Raw genomic sequence first — 6385 nt, forward strand, 5'->3', positions numbered from 1 at the left:
ATTGCGAGTTTCATGTTTTGATCTAAATTTTTGCAAATTAATGATGTTACTAAAACAAACAAAAGAAACAACATGCAAAAATTTCGTTCCTGTCGCACTAGAAATAACGAAATTACAGTGTTGAAAAAATTGACATTTTCACTGTTGTCCAAATAAAAATTTCTAAATATTCTCCTTTTTTTGGCCTAAATTTTTTTAAAACTCTTAATAAGACACTTAAGACTTATAAACTTCACAAATTTGGTTACAGTGGCATTAAAAATGAAGAATTTACAAGTCGTTTAAAATTTTTGGTCACATCTTTTTTTGGTTAAAAAACAAAAATTTTTCTTCGCTCCTCGAAATCAAAATTTCTAAAAATTCTCTTCTTCGGTCTAAATTTTTCTAAATCGACGCTCTTAATAAGGCAGTCGAGAGTGATAATCTCCACAAATTTTGTTAAAATCACATAAAAAATAAAGAAATTATCGGATTAAAAAAAAATTGGTGGCATTTTTTTGGTTTGAAAACGAAAATTTGTAAAAATTCGATTTTTTGATTTAAATTTTTGCAAATTAGTGATTACTAAAACAAACAAAAGAAACAACATGCATAAATTTCGTTCCTGTCGCACTAGAAATAACGAAATTACAGTGTTGAAAAATTTGATATTTTCAGTTGTCCAAATAAAAATTTCTAAATATACTCCTTTTGGGTTTAAATTTTTCTAAATTGGTACTATTAATAAGACAGTCAAGACTTATAAACTCCACAAATTTCCAAATGCTCCAATCCACGGATTTTTTTTTTTAGTAGCCCCAATTAATATAATTTCGTTTATCATCAATTTGAGTAAGCTTGGGTCAGTTGAGTAACAAAATCACCTCGAAATGTAGACCTGTAAGGAGTTGATTTGTAAGACTGACCAGCTGGGAAAAAATATTTATTAGATGAGACCCAACCATTTGAGCGTTATTATGTTTAAGAGGGTTTGCGGTAAAGTGGGTGTAAACGATTTAAAAAGTCAAAGCCATAACCGCACTAGAGCTTTTGTTAAACTGTAGGTACGTTTCTTATCACTGTGAGTGGATTTAACTTTTCGACATAACCGACAAGTCTGTATTTTTGTGCATTTAGTCATTTATTAGTTTTAGTATAGAGTTAATTAGATTTTTGAATGACATTTCGAGGAGGATTTGGCGGTTCAACATGTAAATTTTGTTTTGAACCCCCCAAAATATTTGTACGGTCGCTAATCCGTTTTCTACTGCAACATATTGCATCCACATAGTCTCCGGACAAAAAGTATCCAATAACAAGGCGATCGGAATTTAATGTCTTAAATTTGTGGAGCCGATCGAAACAATGCAATGCTGCAAAGTTTTGCATTCAAATCAGGTTCAGCGCCGCAGACAAATAATTTAAAAGCTGTTTAGTTTATTTGGAATGAACCCGAAAGCGGCGCAGCAAGCGCCAATGCATGAATGGTGAAGAAAAGGATCGTCGTTATTTCGCTTTTTGGACTCTAGCATGTTGACTAACCAAAAAACTTGTGGTGTTTCTTTTATTTATACGAGGCTTTGAGTGTTCCGACCAAGGTGGTGATGTAATTAAGAAAGGCGCGCCACCCATTAGAAGAAGCGGTCCCTCGTAAATCTCCCCTTTTGTCTCGTTCCACACTACAATCCTTTTTTTTGCCAGCGGAGATTTTTTTCGACGCAGACCAGAACAGGACACCTTATACTTTTGGTTGTCCGATGTGCTTTCCGTGTTCCTTTCTTATCGCGCGAGAGATCTGAATCTCGGACTATCACCGATATCTTTGTTTTTGGGCCGATGGTGGCGCCAGAAACCCTCATTAAAAGACGACGTTCGTGTGGCGATGATATTGGATTTAAATTAATAGTTTTATTGACCTACTAATTCACTGGAAAAAAAGAACAAACTAGTCGAACATAGCATGATCTAAGAAGCTCCTCTATCTGAAATCGAATCAGCGAAAAAACACAAGCCAAGCAAAAAGAAGTAATTTAATTCCCCCATTAAATAAAATTGTGAAAATTACGTGTCATGTTGAACGGCGGTGTAGTAGATATTAAAAAACTTGCGAAAGTAATCACATCCCTATCTCGGAAGGTTTTGGCGATGGCTTCGCCGCCTCCGCCGCGGGAAACGCCAAACGAGGGTCGGAAAGTGTAGCGAGTTTGTTAAAACTGTTAACGAATCTTAAAATCCTTTAAAAAGTGGTCCCAACTTTATAAAGTCTCAAGATCCGATAGAGTGCGCGGTCGCTATAAAAATTAAGCTTCACACAGCATCAGCGACGTTCATTACCGCGCCGCATAACCGTAAAAAACCGCCTTCATCCTGCCGTCCCCAACGATTCCATTATACTTTCCGCGCGCTGTTAATCTTGGAAAGTAAAACTTATGCAAACGAGCCGCCGCGTGGTTTTACAAGGCACGTAATTTCAACTCGGGTTGGGGGCGGCCGATGCCGAAACGACGCTTACTTGTTTTTACATAGCGGCGGCTCAGGCGGCTGTCACACATGAGGAAAGACGAATAAATGAAAATTATCCTACGGCACATTACGAACCCTTGAATTGAAAGAATCTAGGAAGATGAAAATATTTAGAAAATCCAAGTTTCTATTAGTCGAATTTAATAATATTTTAAGTTTTAGTTAGTCAGATTCTGAGAGGATTCCAAGTTCCTTCCGTTTTTAGGATTTTAATTTTGCTGTTTTAGGTTCTGCCATTTCATAGGTAATTTTTTATGTTGAAATTTTTAGTTTCTAAAGTTAAGAATTCTTTAATGAGAAATCTTAATTCAACATTTTTTTCTTCAGGATTTCTTCACAATTTTGAGAAGCTTATAATTTATGAATTAAGGATAATCAAAAATCTGAAAATAGGAGTCCAACGGATCTAAAAGAAATTGAAGATCCAGAAAATCTGGAGAAAATTAGGCTGAAAATTTAGGGGTTTCAACAAATGTTGAGAACTTATTGAATATGAGAATTTAGAGAACTTAAAAGGAATTTCGGAAAACTGAATACCTATGATATCTGTACATATGTAATAAAAAGAAACAATTTGGAAAATGCCAAAATCTAGGAAATCTATTTAAAAAAACTTTTCCATAAATGAAAATTAAAATCCTGCAAATTTGAAACATAAAAAAGCTGAAAATTAAAGCCTAACACTTTAAAATTGAATATAAAACCTGTTAATTTGTAGATTTAGGTTTTTAAAAACGTGAAAAAAAAATGAATACTAAAAATCTGGGAATTTTATTACTGAATAATAATTATCTTAACATCATTATTTAAGAATTTAATACATAATCTCAGAACATAAAAAATCTTGAAGTAAAAACTTGAAATTGTAGGCCGAAAATTTAAGAAACTCGCGGAATCTTCAAAATTTCCACTTTGAAAAATTTTAGAAACCTAGAAAAAAAATTTAAAAAAATCACATGTATTGAGGAACTTAAAAGAAATAAAATCTAGAAATAAAATTCAAAGACTGGAAGACATGAGAAATATTTTTGTGAAATCTGCTCAGAAACTTCAGAAAACCTGAAAATCTAAAACATGAAGTACCAGAAAATTGAACACTACAACTTTTAGACCTATTCTAGCAACCAACAAACCTTAAAATTTTGAACATTGAAAGCCTAGGAACCTAAAAATATGTATCTCAAAACCTGAAAACATGCAAATCTGAGACCTGAAAATAGATTTCAAAACGTTTAATAAGTCTAATATTTTCAGACCTGAAAGTTTCATAATCTAAAAATTTGAAAACCACAAATTCTGAAAATTTGGGATTCAAAAACTTGTCTAATAATGACATTGCTGTCAGGAGTGTACAAATTTCATGCTAAATAAAGTTAACGAAAGGTATCAAGTAATTCACAAAAATTGTATTTTTGGTTGTATTCGGTAGTCGTCAGGGTCGTCATGTTAGGTAAATCAGTCTGTATAATGTTAGCGGAATTAAAGTAAATGATTTACTGGTTTACTAAAAGAATTTGAAAATCCAGAAATCTGGGAAAAAGTAAGCCAAAAATTTTAGGATTTCAAAGAAATTTAAGAAAATCGTGAGTATGTATAAAATATGAAAATTTAGAGAATTTGAAGAATCTGGGAAAATATCTATCACATAATAAAACAAAGTAGAAAATATCAGTTTAGAAAATGTACAAAATCCAAAAAATCTATTAAAAAATTGCCATTTTTTGTAAGAATAATAACTCCACTATAAATGAATAAAAAAAACTGAAAATCTAAAACATGAAAAACCTAAAAATTAAACATTAAAACCTCAAACGTGTTGGTAAATTTAAGAATCTAACCTGAAAAATAAAGACCTGTAAAGTAAAAAACCAAGCCGTTTGAAAATTACAAAATCTGAAAACTTGCAAATTCTAGAACTGAAAATTGAATATAAAACCTGTGAATATGCAAATTTAGGCTTTTAAAAACTTAATAAAAGTAATAATCTGAAAAGCTGGGAATGTTGTTAGGTAATAAATAATCTTAAATTACGTCATAATTTAAGAATTTAAATTAAATAATCACAGAACATAAAGAATCTCTAAATTAAAATGTTGAACAAATTGCATAGGATGAGAAATTGAAATCGAAACTCAAAAATTGAAAAAATCTTTTGAAATTTAAAGATTACGGACAGTTTAAAAAAACACATAATTTAAGGAACGTGATGAAACTGAAAGGCTGAAAGACCTGAAAAAACATTGACAATTACAACTTTCGAAGCTGTGATTCTAGAAACTAACGAACCTGAAAAATTTAAATACTGAAAGCTTAGGAACCTAAAAATCTATAAAGGTAGTAGTTTAAAAATCTCAGAACCTGAAAACACATCTGAGACTTAAAAATTAAATCTGCAAATAGTGAATCTAGTCGTATAAAAAGTCTAGGATCTTCAGGATCTAAACTTGAGAATTGAACGAATTGAAAGCTTTATAATCAGAAAACCTGTAAATTTGTAATTCAGAAAATTTTTAACATGAATTTTTAAGAAAATTTAGATATCTGAAATCTTTGAATAAAAAATTTTGGAATTTAAGAAACAAGAGGGCTTTGAAAATCTCGAATTTAGAAAATCTGGAAACCCGAGAAGCTAAGATTTATTCTTTCTACTTTTTAACTAATCAACGCTATGGTCGATGAACTTGCTTCTTGCAAACTATTAGAGCGTAAACCAACGTAAAATTGCAACAACCGAGCAATAAATAATCATCTCATCCAGCCGTGATCGTCTAGTGGTTAGGACCCTACGTTGTGGCCGTAGTAACCCAGGTTCGAATCCTGGTCACGGCAATGAGCCACTTTTTTTTACCAAAGAAACCCAGCCGCATTTAATAGCCTTGTTGCCTCCTTCACGATAATTCTTTTGACTTAATGTGAACCCGAAATTTGAGCCCACTCAGGTAACTTTCAAGTCGACTTAAATCATTAACCTTTAAGCAGATCGTCAATCATCGGTGCTGATAGCGCGTCTCGACCGAAGAAAGATAAGAATGCTCTGTCTCCAAAGTATGCAGAATGTTTAGTAGATATCCTCCCTGAAATAGATGCGAGCGACAATTGATCTCCCACAGAACGCAACATCTTGTCAACAGTTTTAAACTCATTTGCGGTCCTATTTTCGGGAGAGAAAATAGAAAAATCCGTTTTGTAAGTCGCAAGAGCTCACGCATGAGAGTCGCTCGTGAAATTAACGCTCCGGAAAATGAGTTGAGACAATTAATATCAATTATCACTAAAGCTAATTAATTTGCGCGGTTGGGAAAGTCTTCCTGCTGTGGTAACAAAAGCTTTCAGGAATAAAATAAGAAGGGTTATTTGCATGAGATTTAAATAAAAGAAGTTCGGGATTTGCTTGCCGAGTTCGCCTCGAAAATAATTGATAAGTATAAATAAAACATAACTTTTGACATGTGTGGTAAGTACAAGGTCTGAAGAATGCAGAGACAGGATTCTGGCGTGCAACTTGGCGAAACACATGTTCGTCCTGCGAAATGAACCCGAGTGACTACTTACGTGGTCGGAATAAATTGATTATAAATTAAAAAATGCGCTTAATGAAAAATTGGTGGTTGTTGCTTTATTTTTGTCTCAAACTGCTTTTGTTGGCAGCGATTTTAAAAGTAAATATTTTTTTAGACGATTTAAACTGAAAATAGAGTTTTTTGGTCTCAAAAGCGACCTAAAAGTAAGTCTTTTCTGGCCGCAAACATTTTTGGCCGATCTATGGTGGCGCCATCTATCCATAGTTTTGCATATTACATCAAGATACCGATATTACCCTCAATTTTATAGTTATTTGGGTAAAATTAAATCGACAAACTGCTGTTAAGTGCAACAAAGACGT

General features: G+C 32.7%; 1 non-coding gene across 1 annotated transcript; it reads left to right on the forward strand.

The window, feature by feature from the left end:
* The first annotated feature begins 5259 nt into the window (after nt 1-5259).
* TRNAH-GUG (transfer RNA histidin (anticodon GUG)) lies at nt 5260-5331 on the forward strand. The gene has a single exon. It is a non-coding gene; the product is annotated as a tRNA-His (tRNA).
* The last annotated feature ends 1054 nt before the right edge of the window (nt 5332-6385 follow it).

The sequence above is a fragment of the Gnatocerus cornutus genome, chromosome 2, assembly GCF_029298725.1.
Source record: "Gnatocerus cornutus isolate USDA-ARS CGAHR chromosome 2, icGnaCorn1.1, whole genome shotgun sequence".
Taxonomy (NCBI): Eukaryota; Metazoa; Arthropoda; class Insecta; order Coleoptera; family Tenebrionidae; genus Gnatocerus; species Gnatocerus cornutus.